This window comes from Aythya marila, assembly GCF_965140915.1.
Source record: "Aythya marila genome assembly, chromosome: 1".
Lineage (NCBI taxonomy): Eukaryota > Metazoa > Chordata > Aves > Anseriformes > Anatidae > Aythya > Aythya marila.
Window position 1 is genome coordinate 149,625,121 of NC_139042.1, and position 12,258 is coordinate 149,637,378.

Sequence of the window (12,258 nt, forward strand, 5' to 3'; positions counted from 1 at the left end):
ACTACCTTGCTACAGGGGACAGGGAGATCTCACTGTGTTTCCAACAGCTTGTAGTTACAGGCTACTGTTGAGTTCCTAAGATTTAGTGATCACAATTGGTCCAGAATCAGTAAGCAGGGAGTGGGGGACAAGGGAGGTCCGATCCTGCCTGCAGTGTTGGGGTGGGCAAAGAGGGAACAAAAGGTGCTCCTAGGCTGATACATAGGATCTGTATAGCCTAGCTGGCTCTTCAGCAGTTTGTTTTTTCTCAGCTAATCTTGGCAAGTGCTTTCTCCTCCTGGAAAAGGTATAAGCAACCTGCCAGCTTATCTCTGCTCAGGTGGTCCTTCTCTCACTGGAGCTGCACACCAGAGAATGTGAATCATTAAAAGTGAAATAGGAGCAGATGTTCTGCATCAGGCTTAAACTGGTGGTGTATGGTAGCTGCTTTATCTTAATCTCCAAAATCCCGTGCATCTTTTGGAGCAGTCTCTTACTCATCCTGTTTGACATTCATGCCTTCTTTTGAAAACGTTTGCATCTTCCTCCTCTGCTCCAAGCCCTCTGTGGGTTTGAAAGTTCAACTTGAGCTCTGGTGATACTGAGTGCAGCTTGCAAAAGAGATGCCGTGGGGGTTAAATAAAGAGCAGCCAAGGAGAGTGAGGAAACAGCAGTGAGAAACATGAGTGAGAAAGAAATTCAAGCAGAACAGTTAAAGCTAACCTTAAAATAACTAGGATTACATTGGAGTCTGCATTGCATTAACAAGGGGCTCAGAGAACAGTGGCATTAATAAGGTGAACTGGGGGGCCTTGACTGCTTCCACACAGCATTGTAGGGAAAAACAGAAATTGGGGGCATGAACTTGCACACATATAAAGGTGACGGTGAGGCAGAAGAAGAGAGCATCCACGCGGACAGAAGTTGAACAAAATTGCAGTGTGTTCCTGGAAGCAGTGAATCCCACGTACCATTTTCCCTTGTGGACAAAGCTTATTTTTAAACAAACAAAGCTAAAGTTAGGTCATGGAGCAGGAAGAGAAGGTCTTTAAAAACAGTAGGAGTAGAAAAGGGGCTCTGTAAGGCTTTCCTGCTCATGCCAGCTGGGGTACACAGCAATTGGAAAATGCACATGGGCTGGAGCACAGGAATGGATATAGGGCTGCAGATCAAAGCCTGACCAAAAGCATTTAAGCGTGGTCCTTGCAAATGGGACCTTCACACGGTGACCTGCTCCAGCTAGTATTAACCTCCAGAAGGGATTTAGAAACAACAGGATAAGCAGACTTTTACAAAATCAGTTTTATATTTGAAATGCAAAGCTAAAAGGGTTCGGAGCATTTGAATGCTGTTGTTAATCTCTAGGTCAGCTGTGCTGATGCATCTCATACAAGGCCTGATACGTTCAAAGAGCAAAATCCGCTGTTAATTACCAGCATGTTTGTGGGAGGCATTTGTGCCATGGAAGCCCTCCCATGGGGCAGAGGGCACGGTGGTGCTTGGCAGCTCTCTGTGCCTTGTGAAGATGGGTCCTGTAGCAGGCAACGCCACGAGCCGGGGGAGGAACCATTAGCTCTTCATTTGTATGGATACAGTGGGTGGAAGCTACTGCACAGAGTCGCTAAAATGACAGCCCTTTTAGCTGAAAACTGTAATTTAGGTTTGCTTTGCCTGTCAGGAATATCAGCTTTTCTGGCGTTATGTGAACTTGTCACTGTCCCCCACCCCTAAATCCTTGTCACCTGGCAGCTCCGGAGAAGGACAACCGCCGTTCAATAAGCCAGGACAGCATCAGCTCCCAGTGTTTCTCAGGAGTCAGCGGGTGCCTTTGCTGCCTGGACTGAAGTCACCAGAGGGATGATGGCAGTTCCCAGGTACCAAATGGCTGTGGGAACCAAGGATGCTTCTCAAACTGCCCTACTAAACTCAATCAGTGGCAGCATGTGCTTTTGTCACACTGTACTGGTGGATTTTTTCAGCCCTATCTGCTTACCCAAGCAAATGTCTTCCAGTGCTTGGGTGCTGTCTGGAGACTCCAGGAGCAGAAGCCAGTAGCTGTAGGTATGGATAGCCGGGCTGTCAGTTCCCCCATAAGTACATTTTGGCATAAACCACCAGATGCTACGTTCTACCTGTGCTGCAGGGAGGCTGCCCGAGCTAGCAGCTGAAGGCAACGCTCACCCAGCCACACAGGAGGTGAAACAGCGCCGGCCCTGTGCCTGGGACAGAAGCTGTCCTGTTTCCCCCTCTGCAAAGGAGAGGGCACATTTCCATCTAGTGCACGCTCTTGGCTCTCGCCATGCATGCAGCTGAATGCCTCGACTCACTCCCAGCTTTCCAGCCACGTCCCTGCGGGCTGCAGGGCTGCAGGCTGGCACTTCTCCCCCTCGCCTGGCCCTGCTGCTTACGGGGTGGGAGGGGGACATTGGACAGGGGCATCTCCCCTCTTTCTTGATCTCCTCCATGCTCAGGGGCAGCAAGGACCCACTTTGGGGGATTTTACATGCCGAGGGATGCAGAGTAAGAGCTAGCTGGCAGCTGGAGCTCCTCCTGGCCTTAGCTGGAGTCCTCAGGATGCAGGTGGGACAGGGCATGCAGCGAGGATGCGAGAGCAGCGAAGGGGGAGCCAGGCCTCTCAGCAGATGGAGAGGGCGCTGACAGGGCTGGCGTGTGTTCAGGAGCCATGAAAGGAGCAGGGTGCAAGGAGACAGCGCTTAGCTGCAGCCGAGAAAGGTCCCAGAAAACGGGAGCTCAGAGTGGCCTTTTCTGCACGACCGCTTCGGGAAGTTTAAAAAAGACTGAGCAGTAAAAAAAAAAAAAATGGTGGGGGAAGTGACTATGTGCAATTTCTTTCAGGGTGTAGTTGAGGGAATGGTTTAAAAAAATAGCAGCCATTTAAAGACATACTAAGAATTTGTTCTTCCATTGTAAGCTAACATTTACTGTGCAGTGCCTAAATGGATCTGTTATTAGATGAGACAGAGACCCTTAGAAATCACAGTAAACACAGCTGTAGAGATGAGGAAAATTAACAAGGCATCATGCTAATAATTGTACCTTCCAGTAGTATTAATCACTGACTAAAGTTACTTTTAACATTGCCCTCGTGCTCTGATACAACAAGTCTTAGTGTGGCAAGTCAGGCACTTAAAAATGCAAGCCAGACCTTTGGGATTTGTCAGGATTTAAAGCAGATTACCTAGGCGTGTGTTCTGCTGCTGCTCTTTCAGTGCTGTGCCAAGGTCTCCCTGTCTGCAGGACCGAGTGACCCAGGGAGACACGAAGTTCCCAGCATGGGCCTCCTGGTCAAACCTGCAGGGCCCCAGGTGTTGTCCTTTGGGTACGGCTGGCATGGCGGATGGAGCACGCTGCCGTTTGGGAAGGGGCACCAGTGGCTGGCAGAGAGGGCAGCCTTATGCAGATGGTATTTGCTTCCCAGAGAAGCCTATGGTAGAGTCATTTGTGGTCTGCTGCTGGCAAAGAGCTTCTTTCAGTGCACAAACACTCAAACATCTTTTTTTTTTTACAACAAAAACAGAAAATCTCGCTGAAGCAGACACGGCAAATATTCAGTCTTTTGCTTTGGTCTCTCTCTGGGCCTAAAGTCCAATGTCTGCCCAAACGTGACACTAGGTTTGGACTAAATGCTAGTGGCTGATTTGGAGCTGAGCCTCCCTCAGGACTTGAGTCGCTGGTATTCATCTCAGGGTAGAAGAGATAGATCTAGGAAGCTCTTGATGATACAGACTTTCCACGTCAACCCAGAATCATTTTTCATTCCATGGCAGATAGGTTTCCTGGGAAGGCTATTGTAATTAAGGTTATAAATGGATGCTGGCATTTTAATAGAGAAGGTCCTTTGTCTGCTCACGCAGGGGGTCATCTGGTTCGTTTTGAAGAGTAGCAGCAAGGTGAGAGCTTTGGGGTTAACTGTAATTAAGGCTGTGGAGAAAGAGCAACCCAGGTTAGTTGCCTTCTGTGAACATCAGTGAGCAGCACGGATGGAAAATTTATCCTTGGAGTAGTGTGTCTTAGTCTGAGCAAAATGCAACCTCACCAAAGGAAAGTAAAAGAAATACAGTGATAATTTAGAATGGTTTAGTTAGAGGAGAGCTCATAGCAGGATTACACACCCCAATGTGACGGACCAAGGGCTCGGTGGACAGGGCAGCAGCTGCATCGTAGCATTTGCTCTTCTCTCCTAGTTACACCTCTTTACCTTAAAATAGTCCACACAGCATTTCTTGGTGGGGACTGACCCTGTGTCCCTGGCTCATGGGAGCAATGGTGGCCAGCATGGAGGTGACAGAAGGGTCCTACACACGGAGCTCATCCTGGTAGCGGGGGGCAGGGGCTCAGCACAGCTAAAGACATGGCTTCGTGGTGCCTCTCGCCTCCGGCAGGCTGCTAAGTACCTTGAATTATATGTAAAGAAACCAGCTATGCAGCAACTATCTTCTGTTTTTCTTATTTGGGTTTCAAAAGCTTGGGAGCAATATTGGCGCGTTGCATGCTGAGCTAAAAATTGGAAATGTATTACCCTGATTTAGCATGGGACTGAGTAAATTGTATTCAGTTAAAATAGCAGATATCCTGCTGGGAAGAAAATAAGTATTTCTACTTGACTGTGTGACACCTAAGCTGCAACCCAGAGGTACGAGGGGAGGATTTGTGTGACCGAGAAATCCATTATCGCCGGGTGCCGAGTCGGAGCTGGCTGGGGTGAGCAGCACGCTGGTGTCCCACGCAGCTCCAGCCCCCCAGGCGGCCTGGAGGGCGGCCTCCTCCTCCTCAGGGTCTCTCAAAGTGCTGCCATGGTGCTGCCAGAGCACCTGCCCGGCCTTGGTCTGCCGCTGGTGTGATGGTGGTGCCTTGTCCTGAGGGAGGCCTTGTCCTGAGGGAGGCCTTGTCCTGAGGGAGGGCTTACTGCGAGCGCTAGCTGGTCTCTGCTTGTGTGGTCCTGCAGCGTTTGCTGGGACCTTTGTTTCTGAAGGATGTAAAATACCTGGGTTTGCAGCAGCGAGCTTAGCTTTTGAGGAGAGCTTTGTGCACTTAAACTCATGCTGAGTCCAGCAGCCAGCATCATGAAGCTTGAAGGAGTCACAGGGAGACTCCTGTACACATGGCAGGGTCATTTAGGTTGCTCCTAACATCTTCCCTGGGAGGTTCCCGGAGGTTTCTTGTGCTGGAGATGCCTCACTGTTTTATAGCACTGACATACCCTATCCTCTCCGTTGGGATTTTTCCCACATCAAAACCGAGTCTCTGTTGTTTAGCTCTGTTACTACACAGTGAGTCCGGAGAGCAGGTTTTATTCCCTTCCTCCTTCTGGAAGTTATGTGTTTCTGTATTTACGTATCGACTTCGTCCCGTTTCCCCGCTCCACCCAGTTTATCTCACCCCTACTGCCATAATGTCTTGGAACAGATAAATAAATGTCAGTGTTTCCATTGTCTCCTGGATGCCAGCTCTGCTAAAATGCAGTTCCTCACTCTGTTTTTTAAGGGCTACTCCCAGCCACGCCCTGGCTGACTCCACGCATCCCCAGCCCAGTGCTCCTCCTGGTGCACCACTTGCAGATGTCTGTGGCATGCCTTTTGCTAACTTGTTCTCAAGCCTCTCCTTGAAAACCACTTCTACAGCTCCCACAGTTTTGGAAGGTCCTAGTTGTGAAATGGCCATCCCTAGGGACTGGGAGTGGTTATAAGGACCATGCCTGAGCTCCCGTGTGTTACAGGTTGTACACTCAGGTATGGAGCCAGCCTCCAGTTACGTCCGCATGTGTTGGAGGGGAAAGGCTAGAAAGTTTTCATTTGAAAATGAAATTCGTAAGACAGCCAGACCTTTCAGCTTTTTAATATAAGCAGTGATTTATGGCGGCACTTAAAGAATGAGCCAGAAGCGGCCAGATTCATCATGCGCTGTCCTTCCCTGTGGAGGCGGCGGCGAGGCTGGGCTCGGGGGCAGAGCCCAGCCGCAGAAAGGCCACGCAGCTCTGATCATCATCCCATCCATCAAGGTGTCTCTGGGCCCAGCCCCAGGCTTCGTCCACTTCTTTTGGCTGTGAGACAAAAAGAGGATTGGCTATCTGCTGAATTCCTTTCCCCACTCCCTTCTTGCAGCTGCCTTGAAACACTGAGGAGGTGACAGCAAAGTGCTCATTGTACATGTAACGGGAGGCTCCAAGCTTGTCTTCTATATGTTAAGTCCCAAGAAACACACCAGCATTAAGTTTTTGTGCTGTAATTATTCTCAGCTCAAGGCTCCTCTGTACCCAATGATTTCTTACCTCTCAGATGTATTGCGTTTAAACTCAGTCATTTCAATTTCACCTGTCCTTTGTTTGCAGGATTCCCATACAGCCTCACAATTGCAGCAGGCACAGACATGCTTTAGTCAACCCATTTGGACAGATCATATGTCTTTCTCCTTTGCACGTCCAACTTTTCTATCTTCCTGTTCCAAAGGAGACCTTTTACAAGTGTGTACATCCACCTTACCAGCCCCAAACCCTGCTTGCTGCATGAGCCCTGGCACCACACAATTTCTAGCAGAATGGCAATGGAAAGGCTTGCAAATATGTGTGGGGCTATAGAAGTTGTCCTTTTTAAAAAGTCTCACTCTTTTCTTCCTGAATCCATACCTGTATCTCTTATTGTTGGGTGGAGGCTTAGAATGATTGAAAAGCTGGCTTTAACATACAGCTGGTATTGTTTGTTGTCGATCCCTGCTGTGACCCTCATGCCAGAGAGAGCCAGCTTGTGGTTTTTCAAGGAGATGTCGTATTATTTAGGCTCTGTGTGGTACTTTAAGACAAAAAGGCCAGGACTTAATGACCTAGTAGTGACCATTGGCAGCTTCACCTGCATGTCTTTCTGCCACTGCATTTCGCCTGGTTTAGTGTTGTTTCTTCTCCAGCACCCAAAGACGAGTGAATGCCAAAGTTAATGCTGATGTGTCATTATTCAGATAACTGTAGCCTCTGGACACAAAGCAATGCAACTGCTGAGTTGTTTCACCCTTCCCTTCTACATACATGCATGCAGACACACACATGAGGCGTGTATAGGAGGAAGAAGGAGGGAACGTGTGAAGCAGTTTAGGATTTTTGACAATACAGTGCTAGCAGCTGCAATGTAAGACTGTTTTCACTCAAAAGTTTTGATCCTTTTTTTTTTTTTTTCCATAGCCCTGGTGCATTCTGTACGGTGGGAATTTAAAATGTTATGGTTATCTTCAGTTGCAATAGAGAATTACTTGAAATAAATGCATATTTTGCCTTATCTTTGTGGGGCAATAAGTTCAATGAATTAAATGGAGAAAAGAAAGCAGCTTTGTAATATTTCATGAATTTTCCTTCAGAGGATATAATTTGTCTCTAAAATTTTCTTAGCACAAATGCTCCTAAGTTAATATTAGTTTTATTATCTTATATTATCCAGCCACTCGGTAGAGACATTTTCATAGCAAATTTGTATTCTAGTTTGTCCATCCTCAAGTTGTCAGCAAAGATGTAAAGTATTTCCATCTCCAGCATGCATTATGTGCTTTCTAGTCTGCTTTATTGGACTCTGAACAAATATTGATTGAGGTTTTTGTGGGGTTATTTGAGTTCTGGGATTTTTTGAAAACATTAAATCAAGAATAACATACTATGAAATGTAAAATAAAGTATGAAATATTTCAAAGCTGTTACTTTTTTTTTTTTTTTAGTCCAGTCCAGGTCAGTTTAATTAAATCTCTTTATCTAAAATTTGCTTACTCTTTTAGATTCAGTGTCTTGATTCACATTACTGTCTGTCATCTATATAAATTGTAAAGAGTAATAGTTATGTGTGATTTATTAGAACCACTTATGTTTGGACAATGACATATGAAGCATAGTTGCTTCCCCTTTATTGTCTACTGGTGAGTGTTTTTAAGAAAGCAATCTAGAACTTGTTGCCTAGAATGCAGATATACCACGTATGGCAGCTATAGATCCAAGCTTTAAAAGCCAACCACTAAAACAATGTCTAAAATATGTTTATAGGTTCAGGGCAGTCCATCATGATTGTAACAATCATATTTGCACTTTTTATGTTGAAAATGGGATTGGAAATGGGCATGTGTATAACCTCATGCTAAAAAAAAAAACAACACCCCTAAACATTTGGGAAAATATAAATAATATCAAGAGACATTTTATACAGTAAATGCCAAACACCTCCTGAAATTCAGATGGTGTGGTTGATACGCAGGAGGAAGGAGAGCTGCTCTTATTTGAGATTTTTCAACCAAGTGAAATATTAGTCTCTGTAGATGTCACATAAGTAGGACCAGTAGTGCCACCTATAGTTAGTCTGTCTGACACTTTTCACTTCAAGACCTTGCTTTCAGTGGATTATGAGTCTGCTATGCACAGGCTCCAAACAAATACTCTCAAGAAGAAGTTGGTAGAGATGAGCTCTGGTTCATGCTAAGCTAAGCAGTGCTACTGGATAGACACAACTCAGAGTTCAGCGGAGATGCTCCTAATTTTGATAGCTTCATGTACTGCAGGTAGCAGGAATGCCACGGCAACTTGCATAGTTCTAGCACAGGACAGAAGCCAAACCTCCAAACACAAGTGTAAGTGAAGAGCTAAATGCAGATGCAAATTCTTTGTTAATGCAAGGAAATGGCAGTATAGAAGGGCATGGGTCTGCAACCCCCTTCCATATTGTTTGTCCTCATTATTCCACTTTAAACTAACTTGTTTACGTTTACCCTTCATCCTGCCATGCCCAATGTCACGTTAGCACTCCCCGCATCGATTATTTGTGAGCCTGGTTACAGTCATTTGCAGAACAAGCAGCAGCTGCAGGCAGTGCAATAAGAATAAATAAAACCTTGCCTTATGGCAGTTTGAGGCACTTCTTTGCACTCTCATTTCTTACAGAGAGATGAAATTTAATGAAGTTTGTTGGTTTTTTTTTGAGTGGCACCTTGGTTATTTCTGTCCGTCCATTCAAGAAGTGCTTTCATTGCAGCCATCTACATGACTTTTATTGATCTCTGCTCCGAGGCTGCATTACAGTACACTGTTCAATTAAAATTAAATAATTTAAAATGTCCTTGCGTTTAAATCTGAACTTGCTGCTTGACCACCAAGCTTGGAAAGGCCCTCAAAGATTATTTTATCCTGCTGTGCCTAAGCAGTCAGAAGAAAATACCTCCCGTCTCATTACTGTAATTTACCTTGAATAACCTTTGCATTTCACAGGCTGAAGGTTGTAAATTCGCCAGCGTATGTGTTTCTGGTCAGTGTGTTCTTTCCAATGCACAGCAGAGAGACAGACCTAAACCACGGCAGATACCTGAGCTTTGGCAGGAGCTCTGTTAAAGGCTCCTTGGTGCCATACCTGGCTGTGCTAGTTTAGCAAGAGCTACCTCGTAGCTCCTGTGTGCTCCTGTGTGCTACCAGCCAGGCCAGAGCAGGTGCAGAGCTGACCCCAGGGCACTGGTGCATGTTTGGTAAATGTAGCCGGCCAAACTTTTATGCCATTTCTTCGTATTTCCTCTGTGCTAAAAAGAGAGGGAGACAAGTGCCACTTCAAAATCCACGAGTGTTGCCTTTTAAGTGAATTTGATGTAGCACAGTCTCGTTTGCAATTGCAAAGACGAAGGCTGCGTTTTTCCCCTTGCTCCGAATGCCTGAAAATCTCATTAATGTTGATGTGTGGAGAGAAAGTGCTTTAGCCCATTGATGTAGGAATGAAATCAGGAGCAAAGCACAGCTCTACAAAGATTCATCTGTAGATTAGGGTCAGCAGCAACCAGTAGATTATCGAGTCTGACCTTCCATCTAATACAGGCCGCAGAATCTCATCCACTTAATTCTGTATTTATCAGAAGAACAGTATCAGAGAAACAAATACAGTGCGTTAACATATTGTAATGTAGCAGTATCTTCAGGCTTTTCTAGTGTTTACACTAAAACCAGAGACAAACAGCAGTACTATGCTATATGATATTGATGTAAAATCTGCAGAAGGAGAGAGATTTGGGCACTTTATCTGCTTGCGGAGAAGAATTTGTTTGTCTGTATGTTTGCACAGGGTTTTGTTTAGTGCTATGAAAATCATTCACTGGTAACTAACCCGTATAGAGCTGACCGCTAGCTCTTTATCTCTCTGAAAACAGCACAGATTGAAATAGGGATTTATTTATTTTCTCCTAAGAAAAAGTAATTTTCTTCAAACATCTGTGTGGTCCTTGACAACTGCTTTCTAACATCTTACTTTGGAAACTGCCAGCCAGTTTCCCTAGGAAATCTGAAGCACATTTCACATCGGTTTTCTCCTCCCTTGGACTACAACACAAAACTACCCTTGAAACGCACCTGGAAGGCATTCAGGGGGATACCACACACGCACAAAGCCAGTCTAAAGTGGTCACTCTGGGCTATTGCATGTTTTAGCCATTAGCCAACATTTTGCTGAACAAGGGACTAAGGAGATGAGTTGAGGAAAGTCTCAAGGAATTCGGAGGAGAAGTGGTGATTGGCCTTGTACAAAATACAGAGGTCCCAGGCTAAACACATAAATGTGGTCCTGGAGGAAAAACCCTCCTGCCCAGGTCTGAGGTGCACCAACCCCGTGGTGTTCCCCATCACCACAAGAGCATTCCTCTGCAACCTACCGCAGCACAGAGGGAGGGGGAGCCTCAGCTGCTCAAGTGTTGCAAAAGCTTTTGCTGCCCTTGGGTGGGTGAAGCCTGGGCTTTTAGGGTTTGTCTGTAACAATACCATTTCTATCTCCCTTCATTCCACAGCTCACACATCCTACGACTGGCTTAGTTCCATTTTTCTGTCAGTAAGATGCTTTGGGGGATCTTGTTGTCTGGTCTGGTTTTTGCCTCTAAAGTATATTTCAATCCTGTTTTGTTGCTTGCTTGCTTTCTTTCTTTCTTTCTTTCTTTCTTTCTTTCTCTCTTTCTTTCTTTCTTTCTTTCTTTTTTTTTTTTTTTTCTTTTATATGAATCAGAGCTTCTGGTATTGAAAGCAGAGATTTGACCCGTGACTGCAGGAACCCCCAAGCTGCTGCAGAGCCATTTGCCCAGGCTATTTACCACACAGGGGAGGGGGAAGGCTCAATACGGCCCTGTAGCCAAAGGCTAAATACTCCCACAGCAGATGAATGTCATCTGCATTGCTCCGACTGCTTCATTGCAGCATCCTGTGATTCATGTTAACCGGCCTGGAAGGCATTAAATAAGCACATTGGGAAGACTCAGCATTCAATAAGGCATCTCAGACCTCTTTGCCCATCAGGCTGGAAGGTCAATACTTGCCTTACTACTTGGCTTTGAGGCTAAACTAATTACTGTGCACGAGGCTCTTTGAAATTGACAGCTAAGTGGTGTTAAGTAAATGTAAATGCCATTACCAAAACCTTCCCTCTGCTGCTTTGATAAAATTCATCCAGAATATGTAAAAAGACATTTATATCAGTGAGGGCACTTTGCACAGCAAAACACAGTGCCGTGCAGGGACACCTCAGGTAGCTCTGAAAAAGCAAATGCAGGAGCCCTGCATCAGCATGATCCTTTACCTGAGGTAACAGACTGTGTTTTCCAGAGGAGTCTAGTACCTGCCTTAGCAGAAAATCTTCCTCCTGTTGCTGTACGTGATATGGTGGCTGGTGGCTGCTGCACAGCAGCCCAGTGGGCCCTGTGGGCTCCCCCTAAGAGATTACAGCCTCTCCAAAGCCTCCAGTAGCAATAATAGTAGAAAATTAGGGAGCTATTAGCAAAATAATAAAGGGCTATGGGTGAATATAGTGCTGTGTGTGTTAGAAGGCTGTGTGCTCTTTCCTTCTGTCAGTCTGGCCTTAGCAGAGAGGCAAATTTATAGCTAATATTCTCCCAGCTCCCCAGGAAATCATGTCTGTGAGAATGGTCCCCTCAGGAACTAGCAGGAATCTCCACGGGCTTCATTTCTTTTGCCAAGGTCATAGCCAACAAACAAGCTGAGATTATAAATTCTCTAGCGTAAAGATATCAGCAACGAAACCACATACTGTTTTCATTTCGACAAACTTTCTGAATCTGGTGTCTTCCTACCCTATCTCAGCAGCAAAAAGTCAGGCAGGGTCTGACTGCTGTAGCCATGGGATGGGTTGCAGAGTGGAGATCGGTTTTCCAGGGCTAAGAAAAGCGGCGACCACATCTCAGGATGTGAGGTTTGTGTAAATACATGTGTCACCAGGATGTGTAAGCTGTTACACTTCTTTGTGTTGGTGTCAAAGTGAAACCCTG

General features: G+C 45.7%; 1 protein-coding gene across 2 annotated transcripts in view; it reads left to right on the plus strand.

The window, feature by feature from the left end:
• CHST11 (carbohydrate sulfotransferase 11) overlaps positions 1–12,258 on the plus strand; it is a 168,682-nt gene that overhangs the window by 151,335 nt on the left and 5,089 nt on the right. The window lies entirely within an intron of this gene.